Below are 25,579 nucleotides of genomic sequence, written 5' to 3'. Positions count from 1 at the left end.
CATAACGAATCGACTTAAAGCCAGATCGTCACATTGGCCGCTCTTCTCTCTGAAACGGTTACATTTATCGTCTGCAAAACTGTGTCGCATGCTGCGGTGTGCAGAGACACTAAAAGCACCACAGTATAACACAGATGAAGCTTCTACGTTGGTGTGATACACAGTAACAAGTAGTACAATTCATGTTTTAGGTATAGATTATTGACTATTCACCCCTCTTTCGTGCCTTGGACATGAGCTGGGAACTTAAGATTTTGCATGAAAGGAGGAGTAGCAGCATTGTTGAACGGGAGAATGTGAAAAGTGTTCATATATGGTAAAAACCTGAGAAATCCGTCCGTTTTCGTCGTTTGTTATGGAAACGACTTAAAGCCAGATCGTCACATTAGCCGCTCTTCTCTCTAAACGGTTACATTTATCGTCTGCAAACCTATGTCGCGTGCTGCGGTATGCGGAAACACTAAATGCACTTAGTAGAACACAGATGAAGCTTCTAAGTTGATGTAATAACCAGTAAGAAGTAGTACAATTCAAGTACTAGTTATCGATCATTGACTTTTTACCTAGCTTTGGTGCCTTTGATATGTGCTAGGACCTTAAGATTTTCCATGAAAGGAGGACTAGCAGCCACGTTGCACGGGAGAATGTGAAAAGTGTTCACATGTAATAAAAATCGTCACATTGGCCGCTCTTCTCTCTGAAACGGTCACATTTATCGTCAGCAATGCTAAGTCACGTGCTGCGGCATGCGGAGACACTAAAAGCTCCATAGTAGAACACAGATGAAGCTTCTAAGTGGATGTAATAGACAGTAAGAAGTAGTACAATTCAAGTTTTAGTTATCGATTATTGACTTTTTAGCCGGCTTTGGTGCCTTGGACATGAGGTAGGCACTTAAGATTTTGCATGAATTGAGGACTAGCAGCCACGTGTAACGGGGGAATGTGAAAAGTGTTCATATGTAGTAAAAACCTGAAAAATCCGTCCGTTTCCGGCATTTCTTATCTCATCGGCTTAAAGCTAGATCGTCACATTGGCCGGTCTTCTCTCTGAAACTGTTACATTTATCGTCTGCAATGCTAAGTCACGTGCTGCGGCATGCGGAGACACTAAAAGCTCCATAGTAGAACACAGATGAAGCTTCTAAGTGGATGTAATAGACAGTAAGAAGTAGTACAATTCAAGTTTTAGTTATCGATTATTGACTCTTTAGCCGGCTTTGGTGCCTTGGACATGAGGTAGGCCCTTAAGATTTTGCATGAATTGAGGACTAGCAGCCACGTGTCACGGGAGAATGTGAAAAGTGTTCATATGTAGTAAAAACCTGAGAAATCCGTCCGTTTTCATCATATGTTAGTGAATCGACTTACAGCAAGATCGCCACATTTTCAACTCTTGTCTCTGAAACGGATGCATTTATCGTCTGCAAAGCTATGTCGCATGCTGCGGTATGCGGAGACGCTAAAAGAACCATAGTAGAACACAGATGAAGCTTCTAAGTTGATGTATTAGCCAGTAAGAAGTGGTACAAACCAAGTTTTAATTATCGATTATTGACTTTTAAGCCGGCTTTGGTGCCTTGGACATAAGCTAGGACCTTAAGATTTTGCATGAAAGGATCAATAGCAGCCGCGTTCCACGGGAGAATATGAAATGTGTTCATATGTAGCAAAAACCTTGGAAATCCGTCGGTTTTCGTCATTTGTTATCGAATAGACTTAAAGCCAGATCGTCACATTGGCCGCTCTTCTCGCTAAACGGTTACATTTATCGTCTGCAAAGCTATGTCGCGTGCTGCGGTATGCGGAGACACTGAAAGCACCATAGTACAACTTAGAAGAAGCTTCTAACCTGATGTAATGGCCAGTAAGAAACAGTACAATTCCAGTTTTAGTTATCGATTAATGACTTTTTACCCTTCTTTGGTGCCTTGGACATAAGATAGGACCTTAAGATTTTGCATGAAACGAGGACTGTCAGTTGCATTGCACGGGAGAATGTGAAAAGTGTTCATATGTAGTAAAAACCTGAGAAATCCGTCCGTTTTCGCCATTTGTTATCGAATCGACTTAAAGCCAGATCGTCACATTGGCCGCTCTTCTCTCTGAAACGGCTACATTTATCGTCTGCAAAGCTGTGTCGCGTGATGCGGTATGCGGAGACACTAAAAGCACCATAGTAAAACACGGAAGAAGCTTCTAAGTTGAAGTAATAGCCAGTAAGAAGCAGTACAATTCAAATTTTAGTTACCGATTATTGACTTTTTACCCTTCGTTGGTGCCTTGGACATGTGCTAGAGCCTTAAGATTTTTGAAGAAAGGAGGACTAGCAGCCGCGTTGCACGGGAGAATGTGAAAAGGTTTCATATGTAGTAAAAACCTGAGAAATACGTCTATTTTCGTCATTTGTTATCGAATCGACTTAAAGCCAGATCGTCACTTGGCCGCTCTTCTCTCTGAAACGGTTACATTTATCGTCTGCAAAGCTATGTCGCGTGATGCGGTATGCGGAGACACTAAAAGCACCATAGTAAATCACAGAATAAGCTTCTAAGTTGATGAAATAGCCAGTACGAAGCAGTTCAATTTAGATTTTAGTTATCGATGATTGACTTTTTACTCTTCTTTGGTGCCTTGGACATGAGCTTGGACCTTAAGATTTTGTATGAAAGGAGGACTAGGAACCGCGTTGTACGGGGGAATGTGAAAAGTGTTCATATGTAGTAAAAACCTGAGAAATCCGTCCGTTTCCGGCATTTCATAACGAATCGACTAAAACCTGATCGTCACATTAGCCGCTCTTCTCGCTGAAACGGTTTCATTTATCGTCTGCAAATCTATGTCGCGTGCTGCGGTAGGCAGAGACACTAAAAGCACCATAGTGGAACACAGAAGAAGCTCCTAAGTTGATGTAATAGCCAGTAAGAAGCAGTACAATTTAAGTTTTAGTTATCGATTATTGACGTTTTACCCTTCTTTGGGGCCTTGGACATGAGTCAGGACCTTAAGATTTTGCATGAAAGGAGGACTAGCAGCCGCGTTGCACAGGAGAATGTGAAAAGTATTCATATATGGTAAAAACCTGAGAAATCCGTCCGTTTTCGTCGTTTGTTATGGAAACGACTTAAAGCCAGATCGTCACATTAGCCGCTCTTCTCTCTAAACGGTTACATTTATCGTCTGCAAACCTATGTCGCGTGCTGCGGTATGCGGAAACACTAAATGCACTTAGTAGAACACAGATGAAGCTTCTAAGTTGATGTAATAACCAGTAAGAAGTAGTACAATTCAAGTACTAGTTATCGATCATTGACTTTTTACCTAGCTTTGGTGCCTTTGATATGTGCTAGGACCTTAAGATTTTCCATGAAAGGAGGACTAGCAGCCACGTTGCACGGGAGAATGTGAAAAGTGTTCACATGTAATAAAAATCGTCACATTGGCCGCTCTTCTATCTGAAACGGTCACATTTATCGTCAGCAATGCTAAGTCACGTGCTGCGGCATGCGGAGACACTAAAAGCTCCATAGTAGAACACAGATGAAGCTTCTAAGTGGATGTAATAGACAGTAAGAAGTAGTACAATTCAAGTTTTAGTTATCGATTATTGACTTTTTAGCCGGCTTTGGTGCCTTGGACATGAGGTAGGCACTTAAGATTTTGCATGAATTGAGGACTAGCAGCCACGTGTAACGGGGGAATGTGAAAAGTGTTCATATGTAGTAAAAACCTGAAAAATCCGTCCGTTTCCGGCATTTCTTATCTCATCGGCTTAAAGCTAGATCGTCACATTGGCCGGTCTTCTCTCTGAAACTGTTACATTTATCGTCTGCAATGCTAAGTCACGTGCTGCGGCATGCGGAGACACTAAAAGCTCCATAGTAGAACACAGATGAAGCTTCTAAGTGGATGTAATAGACAGTAAGAAGTAGTACAATTCAAGTTTTAGTTATCGATTATTGACTCTTTAGCCGGCTTTGGTGCCTTGGACATGAGGTAGGCCCTTAAGATTTTGCATGAATTGAGGACTAGCAGCCACGTGTCACGGGAGAATGTGAAAAGTGTTCATATGTAGTAAAAACCTGAGAAATCCGTCCGTTTTCATCATATGTTAGTGAATCGACTTACAGCAAGATCGCCACATTTTCAACTCTTGTCTCTGAAACGGATGCATTTATCGTCTGCAAAGCTATGTCGCATGCTGCGGTATGCGGAACGCTAAAAGAACCATAGTAGAACACAGATGAAGCTTCTAAGTTGATGTATTAGCCAGTAAGAAGTGGTACAAACCAAGTTTTAATTATCGATTATTGACTTTTAAGCCGGCTTTGGTGCCTTGGACATAAGCTAGGACCTTAAGATTTTGCATGAAAGGATCAATAGCAGCCGCGTTCCACGGGAGAATATGAAATGTGTTCATATGTAGCAAAAACCTTGGAAATCCGTCGGTTTTCGTCATTTGTTATCGAATAGACTTAAAGCCAGATCGTCACATTGGCCGCTCTTCTCGCTAAACGGTTACATTTATCGTCTGCAAAGCTATGTCGCGTGCTGCGGTATGCGGAGACACTGAAAGCACCATAGTACAACTTAGAAGAAGCTTCTAACCTGATGTAATGGCCAGTAAGAAACAGTACAATTCCAGTTTTAGTTATCGATTAATGACTTTTTACCCTTCTTTGGTGCCTTGGACATAAGATAGGACCTTAAGATTTTGCATGAAACGAGGACTGTCAGTTCCATTGCACGGGAGAATGTGAAAAGTGTTCATATGTAGTAAAAACCTGAGAAATCCGTCCGTTTTCGCCATTTGTTATCGAATCGACTTAAAGCCAGATCGTCACATTGGCCGCTCTTCTCTCTGAAACGGCTACATTTATCGTCTGCAAAGCTGTGTCGCGTGATGCGGTATGCGGAGACACTAAAAGCACCATAGTAAAACACGGAAGAAGCTTCTAAGTTGAAGTAATAGCCAGTAAGAAGCAGTACAATTCAAATTTTAGTTACCGATTATTGACTTTTTACCCTTCGTTGGTGCCTTGGACATGTGCTAGAGCCTTAAGATTTTTGAAGAAAGGAGGACTAGCAGCCGCGTTGCACGGGAGAATGTGAAAAGGTTTCATATGTAGTAAAAACCTGAGAAATACGTCTATTTTCGTCATTTGTTATCGAATCGACTTAAAGCCAGATCGTCACTTGGCCGCTCTTCTCTCTGAAACGGTTACATTTATCGTCTGCAAAGCTATGTCGCGTGATGCGGTATGCGGAGACACTAAAAGCACCATAGTAAAACACAGAATAAGCTTCTAAGTTGATGAAATAGCCAGTACGAAGCAGTTCAATTTAGATTTTAGTTATCGATGACTGACTTTTTACTCTTCTTTGGTGCCTTGGACATGAGCTTGGACCTTAAGATTTTGTATGAAAGGAGGACTAGGAACCGCGTTGTACGGGGGAATGTGAAAAGTGTTCATATGTAGTAAAAACCTGAGAAATCCGTCCGTTTCCGGCATTTCATAACGAATCGACTAAAACCTGATCGTCACATTAGCCGCTCTTCTCGCTGAAACGGTTTCATTTATCGTCTGCAAATCTATGTCGCGTGCTGCGGTAGGCAGAGACACTAAAAGCACCATAGTGGAACACAGAAGAAGCTCCTAAGTTGATGTAATAGCCAGTAAGAAGCAGTACAATTTAAGTTTTAGTTATCGATTATTGACGTTTTACCCTTCTTTGGGGCCTTGGACATGAGTCAGGACCTTAAGATTTTGCATGAAAGGAGGACTAGCAGCCGCGTTGCACAGGAGAATGTGAAAAGTATTCATATGTAGTAAAAACCTGAGAAATCCGTCCGTTTTCGTCATTTGTTATCGAATAGACTAAAAGCCAGATCGCAATATAGGCTGCTCTTCTCTCTGAAACGCTAACATTTATCGTCTGCAAAGCTATGACGCGTGCTGCGGAATGCGGATACACGAAAAGCACCATAGTAGAACACAGATGAAGATTCTAAGTTGATGTATTAGCCAATAAGAAGTAGTACAATTAAAGTTATAGCTATCAATTATTGAGTTTTTCTCTTCTTTGATTCCTTGGACATGAGCTAGGACCTTAAGGTTTTGCATGAATGGAGGTCTAGCAGCCGCGTTGCACGAAAGAGTGTGAAAAGTGTTCATATGTTGTAAAAACGTGAGAAATCAGTCCGTTTTCGGCATTTGTTATCTCATCGGCTTAAAGCTAGATCGTCACATTGGCCGTTCTTCTCTCTGAAACTGTTACATTTATCGTCTGCAAAGCTATGTCGCGTGCTCCGGTATGCGGAGAGACTAAAAGTAGCATAGCAGAACACATATTAGGCTTCTAAGTTTATCTAATAGCCAGTAAGAAGCAGTACAATTCAAGATTTAGTAATCGATTTTTGATTCTTTGGTGACTTGGACATTAGCTAGGACCTTACGATTTTGCATGAAAGGAGGACTAGCAGCCACGTGTCACGGGTGAATGTGAAAAGTGTTCATATGTAGTAAAAACCTGAGAAATCCGACCGTTTTCATCATATGTTACTGAATCGACTTACAGCAAGATCGCCACATTTTCCGCTCTTCTCTCTGAAACGGATGCATTTATCGTCTGCAAAGCTATGTCGCGTGCTGCGGTATGCGGAGACGCTAAAAGAACCATAGTAGAACACAGATGAAGCTTCTAAGTTGATGTATTAGCCAGTAAGAAGTGGTACAAACCAAGTTTTAATTATCGATTATTGACTTTTTAGCCGGCTTTGGTGCCTTGGACATAAGCTAGGACCTTAAGATTTTGCATGAAAGGATCACTAGCAGCCGCGTTCCACGGGAGAATATGAAATGTGTTCATATGTAGCAAAAACCTTGGAAATCCGTCGGTTTTCGTCATTTGTTATCGAATAGACTTAAAGCCAGATCGTCACATTTGCCGCTCTTCTCGCTAAACGGTTACATTTATCGTCTGCAAAGCTATGTCGCGTGCTGCGGTATGCGGAGACACTGAAAGCACCATAGTACAACTTAGAAGAAGCTTCTAGCCTGATGTAATAGCCAGTAAGAAACAGTACAATTCCAGTTTTAGTTATCGATTTATGACTTTTTACCCTTCTTTGGTGCCTTGGACATAAGATAGGACCTTAAGATTTTGCATGAAACGAGGACTATCAGTTGCATTGCACGGGAGAATGTGAAAAGTGTTCATATGTAGTAAAAACCTGAGAAATCCGTCCGTTTTCGCCATTTGTTATAGAATCGACTCAAAGCCAGATCGTCACATTGGCCGCTCTTCTCTCTGAAACGGCTACATTTATCGTCTGCAAAGCTGTGTCGCGTGACTCGGTATGCGGAGACACTAAAAGCACCATAGTAAAACACGGAAGAAGCTTCTAAGTTGAAGTAATAGCCAGTAAGAAGCAGTACAATTCAAATTTTAGTTACCGATTATTGACTTTTTACCCTTCGTTGGTGCCCTGGACATGTGCTAGAGCCTTAAGATTTTGCATGACAGTAGGACTAGCAGCCGCGTTTGACGGGAGAATGTGAAAAGTGTTCGTATGTAGTAAAAACCTGAGAAATCTGTTTATTTTCGACATTTGTTATCGAATCGACTTAAAGCCAGATCGTCACATTGGCTACTCTTCTCGCTGAAACGGTTACATTTATCGTCTACAAAGCTATGTCGCGTGCTGCGGTATAAGGAGTCACTAAAAGCACTATAGTAGAACAGAGAAGAAGCTTCTAAGTTGATGTAACGGCCATAAGAAGCAGTACAATTCAAGTTTTAGTTATCGATTAATGACTTTTTACCCTTCTTTGGTGCCTTGGACATGAGCTAGGACCTTATGATCTTGTATGACAGTAGGACTAGCAGCCGCGTTGGACGGGAGAATGTGAAAAGTGTTCGTATGTATAAATACCTCAGAAATCCGTCCGTTTTCGTCATTTGTTATCGAATCGACTTAAAGCCAGATCGTCACATTGGCCGCTCTTCTCTCTGAAACGGTTGTACTTATCGTCTTCAAAGCTATGTCGCGTGCTGCGGTATGCGGAGACACTAAAAGCACCATAGTAGAACACTGATGAAGATTCTAAGTTGATGTATTGGCCAATAAGAAGTAGTACAATTAAAGTTATTGCTATCAATTATTGAGTTTTTCTCTTCTTTGATTCCTTGGACATGAGCTAGGACCTTAAGGTATTGCATGAGTGGAGGTCTAGCAACCGCGTTGCACGAAAGAGTGTGAAAGGTGTTTATATGTTGTAAAATCCTGAGAAATCAGTCCGTTTTCGGCATTTGTTATCTCATCGGCTTAAAGCTAGATCGTCACATTGGCCGCTCTTCTCTCTGAAACTGTTACATTTACCGTCTGCAAAGCTATGTCGCGTGCTCCGGTATGCGGAGAGACTAAAAGTAGCATAGCAGAACACATATTAGGCTTCTAAGTTTATCTAATAGCCAGTAAGACGCAGTACAATTCAAGATTTAGTTATCGATTTTTGATTCTTTGGTGACTTGGACATTAGCTAGGACCTTACGATTTTGCATGAAAGGAGGACTAGCAGCCGCGTTGCAAAGGAGAATGTGAAAAGTGTTCATATGCAGTATAAACCTGAGAAATCCGTTCGTTTTCATCATTTGTTATCGAATCGACTTAAAGTAAGATCGTCAAATTGGCCGCTCTTCTCTCTGAAACGGGTACATTTATCGTCTGCAAAGCTATGTCGCGTGCTCCGGTATGCGGAGAGACTAAACGCAGCATGGCAGAACACATAAGATGCTTCTAAGTTGATCTAATACCCAGTAAGAAGCAGTACAATTCAAGTTTTAGTTATCGATTATTGACTTTTTATCCTTCTTAGATGCTTTTGACATGAGCTAGGACCTTAACATTTTGCATGATAGGAGGACTAGCAGGCGCGTTGCACGGGAGAATGTGAAAAGTGTCCATATGTTGTAAAAACCTGAGACATCCGTACGTTTTCGCCATTTGTTATCGAATCGACTTAAAGCTAGATCGACACATGGGCCGCTCTTCTCTCTGAAACGGCTACATTTATCGTCTGCAAAGCTATGTCGCGTTATGCGGCATGCGGAGACACTAAAAGCACCATAGTAAAACACAGAAGAAGCATCTAAGTTGAAGTAATAGCCAGTAAGAAGCAGTACAATTCAAATTTTAGTTACCGATTATTGACTTTTTACCCTTCTTTGGTGCCTTGGACATGTGCTAGAACCTTAAGATTTTTGAAGAAATGAGGACTAGCAGCCGCGTTGCACGGGAGAATGTGAAAATGTTTCATATGTAGTAATAACCTGAGAAATCCGTTTATTTTCGTCATTTGTTATCGAATCGACTTAAAGTAAGATCGTCAAATTGGCCGCTCTTCTCTCTGAAACGGTTAAATTTATCGTCTGCAAAGCTATGTCGCGTGCTCCGGTATGCGGAGAGACTAAAAGCAGCATGGCAGAACACATAAGATGCTTCTAAGTTGATCTAATACCCAGTAAGAAGCAGTACAATTCAAGTTTTAGTTATCGATTATTGACTTTTTACCCTTCTTAGATTCCTTTGACATGAGCTAGTACCTTAAGATTTTGCATGAAAGGAGGACTAGCAGAAGCGTTGCACGGGATAATGTGAAAAGTCTTCTTATGTAGTAAAAACCTGAGATATCAGTCCGTTTTCGTCATTTGTTATCGAATCGACTTGAAGCCAAATCGTCACATTGGCCGCCCTTCTCACTGAAACGGTTACATTTATCGTCTGCAACGCTATGTCCAGTGCTGCGGTATGCGGAGACACTAACAGCACCATAGTAGAACACTGATGAAACTTCTAAGTTGATGTAATAGCCAGTAAAAAGTAGTACAATAACGTTTTAGATATCGATTATTGATTTTTTAGCTGGCTTTAAGGGCCTTGGACATGAGCTAGGGCCTTAAGATTTTGCATCAAAGGAGGACTAGCAGCTGCGTTGCACGGGAGAATGTGAAAAGTGTTCATATGTAGTAAAAACCTGAGAAATCCGTCCGTTTTTGTCGTTTCTTATCAAATCGACTTAAAGCCAGAACGTCACATTGGCCGCTCTTCTCTCTGAAACGGTAACATTTATCGCCTACAAAGCTATGTCGCGTGCTGCGGTATGCCGAGACACTAACAGCACCATAGTAGAACACAGAAGAAGCTTCTAAGTTGTAGTAATTGCCAGTAAGAAGTAATGCAATAACGTTTTAGATATCGATTATTGACTTTTTAGCTGGCTTTGGGGCCTTGGATATGAGCTAGGGCCTTAAGATTTTGCATCAAAGGAGGACTAGCAGCCGCGTTGCACGGGAGAATGTGAAAATGTTTCATATGTAGTAATAACCTGAGAAATCCGTTTATTTTCGTCATTTGTTATCGAATCGACTTAAAGTAAGATCGTCAAATTGGCCGCTCTTCTCTCTGAAACGGTTAAATTTATCGTCTGCAAAGCTATGTCGCGTGCTCCGGTATGCGGAGAGACTAAAAGCAGCATGGCAGAACACATAAGATGCTTCTAAGTTGATCTAATACCCAGTAAGAAGCAGTACAATTCAAGTTTTAGTTATCGATTATTGACTTTTTACCCTTCTTAGATTCCTTTGACATGAGCTAGTACCTTAAGATTTTGCATGAAAGGAGGACTAGCAGAAGCGTTGCACGGGATAGTGTGAAAAGTCTTCTTATGTAGTAAAAACCTGAGATATCAGTCCGTTTTCGTCATTTGTTATCGAATCGACTTGAAGCCAAATCGTCACATTGGCCGCTCTTCTCACTGAAACGGTTACATTTATCGTCTGCAACGCTATGTCCAGTGCTGCGGTATGCGGAGACACTAACAGCACCATAGTAGCACACAGATGAAACTTCCAAGTTGATGTAATTGCCAGTAAGAAGTAGTGCAATAACGTTTTAGATATCGATTATTGACTTTTTAGCTGGCTTTGGGGAATTGGACATGAGCAAGGACCTTAAGATTTTGCATCAAAGGAGGACTAGCAGCTGCGTTGCCCGGGAGAATGTGAAAAGTGTTCATATGTAGTAAAATCCTGAGAAATCCGTCCGTTTTCGTCATTTCTTCTCAAATCGACTTAAAGCCAGAACGTCACATTGGGCGCTCTTCTCTCTGAAACGGTAACATTTATCGCCTACAAAGCTATGTCGCTTGCTGCGGTATGCCGAGACACTAACAGCACCATAGTAGAACACAGAAGAAGCTTCTAAGTTGTAGTAATTGCCAGTAAGAAGTAGTGCAATAACGTTTTAGGTATCGATTGTTGACTTTTTAGCTGGCTTTGGGGCCTTGGACATGAGCTAGGGCCTTAAGATTTTGCATCAAAGGAGGACAAGCAGCTGCGTTGCACGGGAGAATGTGAAAAGTGTTCATATGTAGTAAAAACCTGAGAAATCCGTCCGTTTTCGTAATTTCTTATCAAATCGACTTAAAGCCAGGACGTCACATTGGACGCTCTTCTCTCTGAAAAGGTTACATTTATCGTCTGCAAAGCTATGTCGCGTGCTGCGGTATGCGGAGACACTAACAGCACCATAGTAGCACACAGATGAAACTTCCAAGTTGATGTAATTGCCAGTAAGAAGTAGTGCAATAACGTTTTAGATATCGATTATTGACTTTTTAGCTGGCTTTGGGGAATTGGACATGAGCTAGGATCTTAAGATTTTGCATCAAAGGAGGACTAGCAGCTGCGTTGCCCGGGAGAATGTGAAAAGTGTTCATATGTAGTAAAATCCTGAGAAATCCGTCCGTTTTCATCATTTCTTATCAAATCGACTTAAAGCCAGGTCTTCATATTGGTCAATCTTCTCTCTGAAACGGTCACATTTATCGTCTGCAAAGCTATGTCGCGTGCTGCGGTACGCAGAGACACTAACAGCACCATAGTAGAACACTGATGAAAGTTCTAACTTGATGTAATAGCCAGTATGAAGTAGTACAATAACGTTTTGGATATCGACTATTGACATTTTAGCTGGCTTTTGGGTCTTGGACATGAGCTAGGACCTTAAGACTTTGCATCAAAGGAGGACTAGCAGCTGCGTTGCACGGGAGAATGGGAAAAGTGTTCATATGTAGTAAAAACCTGAGAAATCCGTCCGTTTTTTTCATTTCTTATCAAATCGACTTAAAGCCAGAACGTCACATTGGCCGGTCTTCTCTCTGAAACGGTAACATTTATCGCCTACAAAGCTATGTCGCGTGCTGCGGTATGCCGAGACACTAACAGCACCATAGTAGAACACAGAAGAAGCTTCTAAGTTGTAGTAATTGCCAGTAAGAAGTAGTGCAATAACGTTTTAGATATCGATTATTGACTTTTTAGCTGGCTTTGGGGCCTAGGATATGAGCTAGGGCCTTAAGATTTTGCATCAAAGGAGGACTAGCAGCTGCGTTGCCCGGGAGAATGTGAAAAGTATTCATATGTAGTAAAAACCTGAAAAATCCGTCAGTTTTCGTCATCTCTTATCAAATAGACTTAAAGCCAGATCGTCACATTGGTCGCTCTTCTCTCTGAAACTGTTACATTTATCATCTGCAAAGCTATGTCGTGTGCTGCGGTATGCGGAGACACTAACAGCACCATAGTAGAACACAGATGAAACTTCCAAGTTGATGTAATTGCCAGTAAGAAGTAGTACAATAACGTTTTAGATATCGATTATAGACTTTTTAGCTGGCTTTGGGGAATTGGACATGAGCTAGGACCTTAAGATTTTTTATCAAAGGAGGACTAGCAGCTGCGTTGCCCGGGAGAATGTGAAAAGTATTCATATGTAGTAAAAACCTGAAAAATCCGTCAGTTTTCGTCATCTCTTATCAAATCGACTTAAAGCCAGAACGTCACATTGGGCGCTCTTCTCTCTGAAACGGTAACATTTATCGCCTACAAAGCTATGTCGCTTGCTGCGGTATGCCGAGACACTAACAGCACCATAGTAGAACACAGAAGAAGCTTCTAAGTTGTAGTAATTGCCAGTAAGAAGTAGTGCAATAACGTTTTAGATATCGATTATTGACTTTTTAGCTGGCTTTGGGGAATTGGACATGAGCAAGGACCTTAAGATTTTGCATCAAAGGAGGACTAGCAGCTGCGTTGCCCGGGAGAATGTGAAAAGTGTTCATATGTAGTAAAATCCTGAGAAATCCGTCCGTTTTCGTCATTTCTTATCAAATCGACTTAAAGCCAGAACGTCACATTGGGCGCTCTTCTCTCTGAAACGGTAACATTTATCGCCTACAAAGCTATGTCGCTTGCTGCGGTATGCCGAGACACTAACAGCACCATAGTAGAACACAGAAGAAGCTTCTAAGTTGTAGTAATTGCCAGTAAGAAGTAGTGCAATAACGTTTTAGATATCGATTATTGACTTATTAGCTGGCTTTGGGGCCTTGGACATGAGCTAGGGCCTTAAGATTTTGCATCAAAGGAGGACTAGCAGCTGCGTTGCACGAGAGAATGTGAAAAGTGTTCATATGTAGTAAAAACCTGAGAAATCCGTCCGTTTTCGTAATTTCTTATCAAATCGACTTAAGGCCAGGACGTCACATTGGACGCTCTTCTCTCTGAAAAGGTTACATTTATCGTCTGCAAAGCTATGTCGCGTGCTGCGGTATGCGGAGACACTAACAGCACCATAGTAGCACACAGATGAAACTTCCAAGTTGATGTAATTGCCAGTAAGAAGTAGTGCAATAACGTTTTAGATATCGATTATTGACTTTTTAGCTGGCATTGGGGCCTTGGACATGAGCTACGGCCTTAAGATTTTGCATCAAAGGAGGACTAGCAGCTGCGTTGCACGGGAGAATGTGAAAAGTGTTCATATGTAGTAAAAACCTGAGAAATCCGTCCGTTTTCGTAATTTCTTATCAAATCGACTGAAAGCCAGGACGTCACATTGGACGCTCTTCTCTCTGAAAAGGTTACATTTATCGTCTGCAAAGCTATGTCGCGTGCTGCGGTATGCGGAGACACTAACAGCACCATAGTAGCACACAGATGAAACTTCCAAGTTGATGTAATTGCCAGTAAGAAGTAGTGCAATAACGTTTTTGATATCGATTATTGACTTTTTAGCTGGCTTTGGGGAATTGGACATGAGCAAGGACCTTAAGATTTTGCATCAAAGGAGGACTAGCAGCTGCGTTGCCCGGGAGAATGTGAAAAGTGTTCATATGTAGTAAAATCCTGAGAAATCCGTCCGTTTTCGTCATTTCTTATCAAATCGACTTAAAGCCAGAACGTCACATTGGGCGCTCTTCTCTCTGAAACGGTAACATTTATCGCCTACAAAGCTATGTCGCTTGCTGCGGTATGCCGAGACACTAACAGCACCATAGTAGAACACAGAAGAAGCTTCTAAGTTGTAGTAATTGCCAGTAAGAAGTAGTGCAATAACGTTTTAGGTATCGATTATTGACTTTTTAGCTGGCTTTGGGGCCTTGGACATGAGCTAGGGCCTTAAGATTTTGCATCAAAGGAGGACTAGCAGCTGCGTTGCACGGGAGAATGTGAAAAGTGTTCATATGTAGTAAAAACCTGAGAAATCCGTCCGTTTTCGTAATTTCTTATCAAATCGACTTAAAGCCAGGACGTCACATTGGACGCTCTTCTCTCTGAAAAGGTTACATTTATCGTCTGCAAAGCTATGTCGCGTGCTGCGGTATGCGGAGACACTAACAGCACCATAGTAGCACACAGATGAAACTTCCAAGTTGATGTAATTGCCAGTAAGAAGTAGTGCAATACTGTTTTAGATATCGATTATTGACTTTTTAGCTGGCTTTGGGGAATTGGACATGAGCTAGGATCTTAAGATTTTGCATCAAAGGAGGACTAGCAGCTGCGTTGCCCGGGAGAATGTGAAAAGTGTTCATATGTAGTAAAATCCTGAGAAATCCGTCCGTTTTCATCATTTCTTATCAAATCGACTTAAAGCCAGGTCTTCATATTGGTCAATCTTCTCTCTGAAACGGTCACATTTATCGTCTGCAAAGCTATGTCGCGTGCTGCGGTATGCAGAGACACTAACAGCACCATAGTAGAACACTGATGAAAGTTCTAACTTGATGTAATAGCCAGTATGAAGTAGTACAATAACGTTTTGGATATCGACTATTGACTTTTTAGCTGGCTTTTGGGTCTTGGACATGAGCTAGGAACTTAAGACTTTGCATCAAAGGAGAACTAGCAACTGCGTTGCACGGGAGAAAGTGAAAAGTGTTCATATGTATTAAGAACCTGAGAAATCCGTCCGTTTTCGTCTTTTCTTATCAAATCGACTTAAAGCCAGATCGTCACATTGGTCGCTCTTCTCTCTGAAACGGTTACATTTATCGTCTGCAAAGCTATGTCTTGTGCTGCGGTTTGCGGAGACACTAACAGCACCATAGCAGAACACTGATGAAACTTCAAAGTTGATGTAATAGCCAGTAAGAAGTAGTACAATAACGTTTTAGATATCGATTATTGACTTTTTAACTGGCTTTGGGGTCTTGGACATGAGCTAGGACCTTACGACATTGCATCAAAGGAGGACTAGCAGCTGCGTTGCATGGGAGAATGTGAAAAGTGTTCATATGTAGTAAAAACCTGAGAAATCCGTCAGTTTTCGTCATTCCTTATCAAATCGACTTAAAGGCAGAACGTCACATTCGCCGCTCTTCTCTCTGAAACGGTTACATTTATCGTCTGCAAAGCTATGTCGCGTGCTCCGGTATGCGGAAACACTAACAGCGCCATAGTAGAACACAGATGAAACTTCTATGTTCATGTGATAGCCAGTAAAAGGTAGTACAATAACGTTTTATATATCGATTATTGACTTTTTATTTGGCTTTGTGGCCTTGGACATGACCTAGGACCTTCAGATATTGCATCAAAAAAGGACTAGCAGCTGCGTTGCACGGGAGAATGTGAAGATTGTTCATATGTAGTAAAAACCTCAGAAATCCGTCCGTTTTCGTCATTTCTTATCAAATCGACTTAAAGCCAGATCGACACATTGGTCGCTCTTCTCTCTGAAACGGTTACATTTATCGTCTGCAAAGCTATGTCGCGTGCTGCGGTATGCGGAGACACTAACAGCACCATAGTAGAAAACAGATGAAACTTCTAAGTTGATGTAATAGCCAGTAAGAAGTAGTACAATAACGTTATAGATACCGATTATTGACTTTTAAGCTGGCTTTGGGGTGTTAGACATGAGCTAGGACCTTAAGATTTTGCATCAAAGGAGAACTAGCAGCTGCGTGGCACGGGAGAATGAGAAAAGTGTACATATTTAGTAAAATCCTGGAAATTCGTCCGTTTTCGTCATTTCTTATCAAATCGACTTAAAGCCAGAACGTCACATTGGCCGCTCTTCTCTCTGAAACGGTAACATTATCGCCTACAAAGCTATGTCGCGCGCTGCGGTATGCGGAGACACTAACAGCACCATAGTAGAACACAGATGAAACTACTAAGTTGATGTAATAGCCAGTAAGAAGTAGTAAAATAACGTTTTAGATATCGATTATTGACTTATTAGCTGGTTTTGGGGCCTTGGACATGAGCTAGGACCTTAAGATTTTGCATCAAAGGAGGACTAGATGCTCCGTTGCACGGGAGAATGTGCAAAGTGTTCATATGCAGTAAAAACCTGAGAAATCCGTCCGTTTTCGTAATTTCTTATCAAATCGACTTAAAGCCAGGACGTCACATTGGACGCTCTCCCCTCTGAAAAGGTTACATTTATCGTCTGCAAAGCTATGTCGCGTGCTGCGGTATGCGGAGACACTAACAGCACCATAGTAGAACACAGATGAAACTTCCAAGTTGATGTAATTGTCAGTAAGAAGTGGTACAATGACGTTTTAGATATCGATTATTGACTTTTTAGCTGGCTTTGTGGAATTGGACATGAGCTAGGACCTTAAGATTTTGCATCAAAGGAGGACTAGCAGCTGCGTTGCCCGGGAGAATGTGAAAAGTGTTCATATGTAGTAAAATCCTGAGAAATCCGTCAGTTTTCGTCATTTTTTATCAAATCGACTTAAAGCCAGGTCATCATATTGGTCGCTCTTCTCTCTGAAACGGTCACATTTATCGTCTGCAAAGCTATGTCGCGTGCTGCGATATGCAGAGACACTAACAGCACCATAGTAGAACACTGATGAATCTTCTAAGTTGAAGTTATAGCCAGTAAATGTAGTACAATATCGTTTTAGATATCGATTATTGACTTTTTAGCTGGCATTGGGGTCTTGGACATGAGCTAGGACCTTAAGACTTTGCATCAAAGGAGGACTAGCAGCTGCGTTGCACGGGAGAATGTGAAAAGTGTTCATGTGTAGTATAAACCTGAGAAATCCATCCGTTTTCGTCATTTCTGATCAAATCGACTTAAAGCCAGGTCATCACATTGGTCGCTCTTCTCTCTGAAACGGTTACATTAATCGTCTGCAAAACTATGTCGCGTGCTGCGGTATGCGGAGACACTAACAGCACCATAGTAGAACACTGATGAAAGTTCTAACTTGATGTAATAGCCTGTAAGAAGTAGTACAATAACGTTTTAGATATCGACTATTGACTTTTTAGCTGGCTTTGGGGCCTTTGACATGAGCTAGGACCGTAAGATTTTGCATCAAAGGAGAACTAGCAGCTGCGTTGCACTGGAGAAAGTAAAAAGTGTTCATATGTAGTAAAAACCTGAGAAATCCGTCCCCTTTCGTCATTTCTTATCAAATCGACTTAAAGCCAGATCGTCACAATGGTCGCTCTTCTCTCTGAAACGGTTACATTTATCGTCTGCAAAGCTATGTCGCGTGCTGTGGTATGCGGAGACACTAACAGCACCATAGTAGCACACAGATGAAACTTCCAAGTTGATGTAATTGCCAGTAAGAAGTAGTGCAATAACGTTTTAGATATCGATTATTGACTTTTTAGCTGGCTTTGGGGAATTGGACATGAGCTAGGACCTTAAGATTTTGCATCAAAGGAGGACTAGCAGCTGCGTTGCCCGGGAGAATGTGAAAAGTGTTCATATGTAGTAAAATCCTGAGAAATCCGTCCGTTTTCGTCATTTCTTATCAAATCGACTTAAAGCCAGATCGTCACATTGGTCGCTCTTCTCTCTGAAACGGTTACATTTATCGTCTGCAAAGCTATGTCTTGTGCTGCGATTTGCGGAGACACTAACAGCACCATAGCAGAACACTGATGAAACTTCAAAGTTGATGTAATAGCCAGTAAGAAGTAGTACAATAACGTTTTAGATATCGATTATTGACTTTTTAACTGGCTTTGGGGTCTTGGACATGAGCTAGGACCTTACGACATTGCATCAAAGGAGGACTAGTAGCTGCGTTGCATGGGAGAATGTGAAAAGTGTTCATATGTAGTAAAAACCTGAGAAATCCGTCAGTTTTCGTCATTCCTTATCAAATCGACTTAAAGGCAGAACGTCACATTCGCCGCTCTTCTCTCTGAAACGGTTACATTTATCGTCTGCAAAGCTATGTCGCGTGCTCCGGTATGCGGAGACACTAAAAGCACCATTGTAGAACACAGATTAAGCTTTTAAGTTGATGTAATAGCCAGTAAGGAGTAGTACAATTCACGTTTTAGGTATCGAATATTGACTTTTTAGCTGGCATTGGTGTCTTGGACATGAGCTAGGACCGTAAGATTTTGCATCAAAGGAGAACTAGCAGCTGCGTTGCACTGGAGAAAGTAAAAAGTGTTCATATGTAGTAAAAACCTGAGAAATCCGTCCCCTTTCGTCATTTCTTATCAAATCGACTTAAAGCCAGATCGTCACAATGGTCGCTCTTCTCTCTGAAACGGTTACATTTATCGTCTGCAAAGCTATGTCGCGTGCTGTGGTATGCGGAGACACTAACAGCACCATAGTAGCACACAGATGAAACTTCCAAGTTGATGTAATTGCCAGTAAGAAGTAGTGCAATAACGTTTTAGATATCGATTATTGACTTTTTAGCTGGCTTTGGGGAATTGGACATGAGCTAGGACCTTAAGATTTTGCATCAAAGGAGGACTAGCAGCTGCGTTGCCCGGGAGAATGTGAAAAGTGTTCATATGTAGTAAAATCCTGAGAAATCCGTCCGTTTTCGTCATTTCTTATCAAATCGACTTAAAGCCAGATCGTCACATTGGTCGCTCTTCTCTCTGAAACGGTTACATTTATCGTCTGCAAAGCTATGTCTTGTGCTGCGATTTGCGGAGACACTAACAGCACCATAGCAGAACACTGATGAAACTTCAAAGTTGATGTAATAGCCAGTAAGAAGTAGTACAATAACGTTTTAGATATCGATTATTGACTTTTTAACTGGCTTTGGGGTCTTGGACATGAGCTAGGACCTTACGACATTGCATCAAAGGAGGACTAGTAGCTGCGTTGCATGGGAGAATGTGAAAAGTGTTCATATGTAGTAAAAACCTGAGAAATCCGTCAGTTTTCGTCATTCCTTATCAAATCGACTTAAAGGCAGAACGTCACATTCGCCGCTCTTCTCTCTGAAACGGTTACATTTATCGTCTGCAAAGCTATGTCGCGTGCTCCGGTATGCGGAAACACTAACAGCGCCATAGTAGAACACAGATGAAATTTCTATGTTCATGTGATAGCCAGTAAAAAGTAGTACAATAACGTTTTATATATCGATTATTGACTTTTTATTTGGCTTTGTGGCATTGGACATGACCTAGGACCTTCAGATAATGCATCAAAGAAGGACTAGCAGCTGCGTTGCACGGGAGAATGTGAAGATTGTTCATATGTAGTAAAAACCTCAGAAATCCGTCCGTTTTCGTCATTTCTTATCAAATCGACTTAAAGCCAGATCGTCACATTGGTCGCTCTTCTCTCTGAAACGGTTACATTTATCGTCTGCAAAGCTATGTCGCGTGCTGCGGTATGCGGAGACACTAACAGCACCATAGTAGAAAACAGATGAAACTTCTAAGTTGATGTAATAGCCAGTAAGAAGTAGTACAATAACGTTATAGATACCGATTATTGACTTTTAAGCTGGCTTTGGGGTGTTAGACATGACCTAGGACCTTAAAATTTTGCATCAAAGGAGAACTAGCAGCTGCGTTGCACGGGAGAATGAGGAAAGTGTACATATGTAGTAAAATCCTGGAAATTCGTCCGTTTTCGTCATTTCATATCAAATCGACTTAAAGCCAGAACGTCACATTGGCCGCTCTTCTCTCTTAAACGGTAACATTATCGCCTACAAAGCTATGTCGCGCGCTGCGGTATGCGGAGACACTAACAGCAACATAGTAGAACACAGATGAAACTACTAAGTTGATGTAATAGCCAGTAAGGAGTAGTAAAATAACGTTTTAGATATCGATTATTGACTTATTAGCTGGTTTTGGGGACTTGGACATGAGCTAGGACCTTAAGATTTTGCATCAAAGGAGGACTAGATGCTCCGTTGCACGGGAGAATGTGCAAAGTGTTCACATGCAGTAAAAACCTGAGAAATCCGTCCGTTTTCGTAATTTCTTATCAAATCGACTTAAAGCCAGGACGTCACATTGGACGCTCTCCTCTCTGAAAAGGTTACATTTATCGTCTGCAAAGCTATGTCGCGTGCTGCGGTATGCGGAGACACTAACAGCACCATAGTAGAACACAGATGAAACTTCCAAGTTGATGTAATTGTCAGTAAGAAGTGGTACAATGACGTTTTAGATATCGATGATTGACTTTTTAGCTGGCTTTGTGGAATTGGACATGAGCTAGGACCTTAAGATTTTGCATCAAAGGAGGACTAGCAGCTGCGTTGCCCGGGAGAATGTGAAAAGTGATCATATGTAGTAAAATCCTGAGAAATCCGTCAGTTTTCGTCATTTTTTATCAAATCGACTTAAAGCCAGGTCATCATATTGGTCGCTCTTCTCTTTGAAACGGTCACATTTATCGTCTGCAAAGCTATGTCGCGTGCTGCGATATGCAGAGACACTAACAGCACCATAGTAGAACACTGATGAATCTTCTAAGTTGAAGTTATAGCCAGTAAATGTAGTACAATATCGTTTTAGATATCGATTATTGACTTTTTAGCTGGCATTGGGGTCTTGGACATGATCTAGGACCTTAAGACTTTGCATCAAAGGAGGACTAGCAGCTGCGTTGCACGGGAGAATGTGAAAAGTGTTCATGTGTAGTATAAACCTAAGAAATCCATCCGTTTTCGTCATTTCTGATCAAATCGACTTAAAGCCAGATCGTCACATTGGTCGCTCTTCTCTCTGAAACGGTTACATTTATCGTCTGCAAAACTATGTCGCGTGCTGCGGTATGCGGAGACACTAACAGCACCATAGTAGAACACTGATGAAAGTTCTAACTTCATGTAATAGCCAGTAAGAAGTAGTACAATAACGTTTTAGATATCGACTATTGACTTTTTAGCTGGCTTTGGGGCCTTTGACATGAGCTAGGACCTTAAGATTTTGCATCAAAGGAGAACTAGAAGCTGCGTTGCACTGGAGAAAGTAAAAAGTGTTCATATGTATTAAGAAACTGAGAAATCCGTCCGTTTTCGTCATTTCTTATCAAATCGACTTAAAGTGAGATCGTCACATTGGTCGCTCTTCTCTCTGAAACGGTTACATTTATCGTCTGCAAAGCTATGTCGCGTGCTGCGGTATGCGGAGACACTAACAGCACCATAGTAGAATACTGATGAAACTTCTAAGTTAATGTAACAGCCAGTAAGAAGTAGTGCAATAACGTTTTAGATATCGATTATTGAGTTTTTAGCTGGCTTTGGGGTCTTTGACATGAGCTACGACCTTAAGACTTTCCATCAAAGGAGGACTAGTAGCTGCGTTGCACGGAAGAATGTGAAAAGTGTTCATATGAAGTAAAAACCTGAGAAATCCGTCCCCTTTCGTCATTTCTTATCAAATCGACTTAAAGCCAGATCGTCACATAAGTCGCTCTTCTCTCTGAAACGGTTACATTTGTCGTCTGCAAAGCTATGTCGCGTGCTGCGGTATGCGGAGACACTAACAGCACCATAGTAGAAAACAGATGAAACTTCTAAGTTGATGTAACAGCCAGTAAGAAGTAGTGCAATAACGTTTTGGATATCGATTATTGACTTTTAACTGGCTTTTGGCTCTCGGACATGAGCTAGGACCTTAAGACTTTGCATCAAAGGAGGACTAGCAGCTGCGTTGCACGGGAGAATGTGAAAAGTGTTCATATGTAGTAAAAACCTGAGAAATCCGTTCGTTTTCGTCATTTCTTATCAAATCGACCTAAAGCCAGATCGTCACATTGGTCGCTCTTCTCTCTGAAACGGTTACATTTATCGTCTGCAAAGATATGTCGCGTGCTGCGGTTTGCGGAGACACTAACAGCACCATAGTTGAACAATGATTAATCTTCTAAGTTGATGTAATAGCCAGTAAAAAGTAGTACAATAACGTTTTAGGTATCGATTATTGACTTTTTAGCTGGCATTGGTGTCTTGGACATGAGCTAGGACCTTAAGACTTTGCATCAAAGGAGGACTAGCAGCTGCGTTGCACGGGAGAATGTGAAAAGTGTTCATCTGTAGTAAAACCCTGAGAAATCCGTCCGTTTTCGTCATTTCTGATCAAATCGACTTAAAGCCAGATCGTCACATTGGTCGCTCTTCTCTCTGAAACGGTTACATTTATCGTCTGCAAAGCTATGTCGCGTGCTGCGGTATGCGGAGACACTAACAGCACCATAGTAGAACACAGATGAAACTTCTAAGTAGATGTAATAGCCAGTAAGAAGTAGTACAAAAACGTTTTAGATATCGATTATTGACTTTTTAGCTGGCTTTCGGGCCTTGGACATGAGCTAGGACCTTAAAATTTTGCATCATAGGAGAACTAGCAGCTGCGTTGCACGGGAGAAAGTGAAAAGTGTTCATATGTAGTAAAAACCTGTGAAATCCGTCCGTTTTCGTCATTTCTTACCAAATCGATTTAAAGCCATATCTTCACATTGGTCGCTCTTCTCTCTAAAACGGTTACATTTATCGTCTGCAAAGCTATGTCGCGTGCTGCAGTATGCGGAGACACTAAAAGCACCATAGCAGAACACAGATGAAGGCTATATGTTGATGTAATAGCCAGTAAGAAGTAGTACAATTTTAATTGTAGTTATCGATTTTTGACTTTTTGTCCGGTTATGTTATAGCCAGTAACATGTAGTACAATTCCAGTTTTAGTTATCGAATATTGAATTTTTAGCCTCCTTGGTGCTTTGGACATGAGCTAGGACCTTACGATTTTTCACGAAAGGAGGACTAGCAGGCGCGTATCACGGGAGAATGTAAATAGTGTTCATATGTAGTAAAAACCTGAGAAATCCGTCCGTTTTCGTCATTTGTTATCGAATCGACTTAATGTCAGATCGTCTCATTGGCCGCTCATATCTCTGAAACCGTTACATTTATCGTCTGCAAAGCTATGGCGCGTCCTGCGGTATGCGGAGACACTAAAAGCACCATAGTAGAACACAGAAGAAGCTTCTAAGTCGATGTAATAGCCAGTAAGAAGTAGTACAATTCAAGTTTTAGTTATCGATTTTTGACTTTTTAGTCGGCTATGTAATAGCCAGTAAAATGTAATAGACTTCAAGTTTTAATTATCGATTATTGAATTTTTAGCCTTCTTTGTTGCCTTGGACATGAGCTAGGACCTTACGATTTTGCGTGAAAGGACGACTATCAGCCGCGTTGCGCGGGATAATGTGAAAAGTGTTGATAGGTAGTAAAAACCTGAGAATCCGTCCGTTTTCGTCATTTGTTATCGAATCGACCTAAAGCCAGATCGTCACATTGGCCTCTCTTCTCTCTGACACGGTTACATTTATCCTCTGCAATATTATGTCCCGTGATGCGGTATCCGGAGAGACTAAAAGCATCATAGTAAAACACAAATGAACCTTCTAAGTTGATGTAATAACCAAGAAGAAGTAGTAAAACTCAAGTTTTAGCTATCGATTATTGACTTTTTAGGCGGCTTGGTGAGTTGGACATGAGATGGGACCTTACGATTTTGCATTAAAATGTGGACCAGCAGCCGCGTTGCGCGGGAGAATGTGAAAAGTGTTCAAATATAGTAAAAACCTGAGAAATCCGTTCGTTTTCGTCATTTGTTACAGAATCGACTTAAATCCAGATCGTCAGATTGGCAGCTCTTCTCTCTGAAACGGTTACATTTTTCGTCTGCAAAGCTATGTCACGTTCTGCGGTATCCGGAGACACTAAAAGCACCATAGTAGAACACAGATGAATCTTCTAAGTTGATGCTATAGACAATAAGACGTAGTAAAACTCAAGTTTTAGTTATCGATTATTGACTTATTTTGCCGGCTTTGGTGCCTTGGACATTAGATTGGACCTTATCATTTTGCATGAAAGGAGGACTAGCAGCGGCGTTGAGCGGGCTAATGTGAAAAGTGTTGATAGGTAGTAAAATCCTGAGAATCCGTCCGTTTTCGTCATTTGTTATCGAATCGACTTAAAGCCAGATCGTCACATTAACCTCTCTTCTCTCTGACACGGTAACATTTATCCTGTGTAAAACTGTCGCGTGGTGCGGTATCCGGAGACACTAAAAGCATCATAGTAAAACACAGACGAACCTTCTAAGTTGATGTAATAGCCAGTAAGAAGTAGTACTGTTCAAGTTTTTGTTATCGATTATTGACGTTTTACCATTCTTTGGTGCTTGGACATGAGCTAGGACCTTAAGATTTTGCATGAAGGGAAGTCTAGTGGCCGCGTTGCAGGGGAGAAAGTGACAAGTTTTCATATGTAGTAAAAATCTGAGAAATTCGTCCGTTTTCGTCATTTGTTATCGAATCGACTTAAATCCAGATCGACACATTGGCCACTCTTCTCTCTGAAACGATTACATTTATCGTCTGCAAAGCTATGTCGTGTGCTGCGGTATGCGGAGATACTAAAAGCGCTATAGTAGAACACAGATGTAGCTTCTAAGTTGATGTAATAGCCAAAATGTAGTAATACAATTCAAGTCTTAGTTGTCGATTATTGACTTTTTAGCCGGCTTTGGTGCCTTGGACATGAGCTATGACTTCACGATTTTACATGAAAAGAGGACTAGAAGCCGCGTTGCACGGGCGAATGTGAAAAGTGTTCATATGTATTAAAAACCTGAGAAATCTGACCGGTTTCGCCACTTTTTATCGTATCGACTTAAAGCCAGATCGTCACATTGGCCTCTCTTCTCTCTGACACGGTTACATTTATCCTCTGCAAAACTATGCCGCGTGGTGCGGTATCCGGAGAGACTAAAAGCATCATAGTAAAACACAGATGAACCTTCTTAGTTGATGTTATAGCCAATAAGAAGTAGTAAAACTCAAGTTTTAGTTATCGATTATTGACTTTTTTTGCCGGCTTTGGTGCCATAGACATTAGATTGGACCTTAAGACTTTGCATGAAAGGAGGACTAGCAGCGGCGTTGCGCG

The sequence above is a fragment of the Schistocerca gregaria genome, unplaced genomic scaffold (assembly GCF_023897955.1).
Source record: "Schistocerca gregaria isolate iqSchGreg1 unplaced genomic scaffold, iqSchGreg1.2 ptg000043l, whole genome shotgun sequence".
NCBI classification, from domain to species: domain Eukaryota; kingdom Metazoa; phylum Arthropoda; class Insecta; order Orthoptera; family Acrididae; genus Schistocerca; species Schistocerca gregaria.
This window is presented reverse-complemented; position numbering follows the sequence as displayed.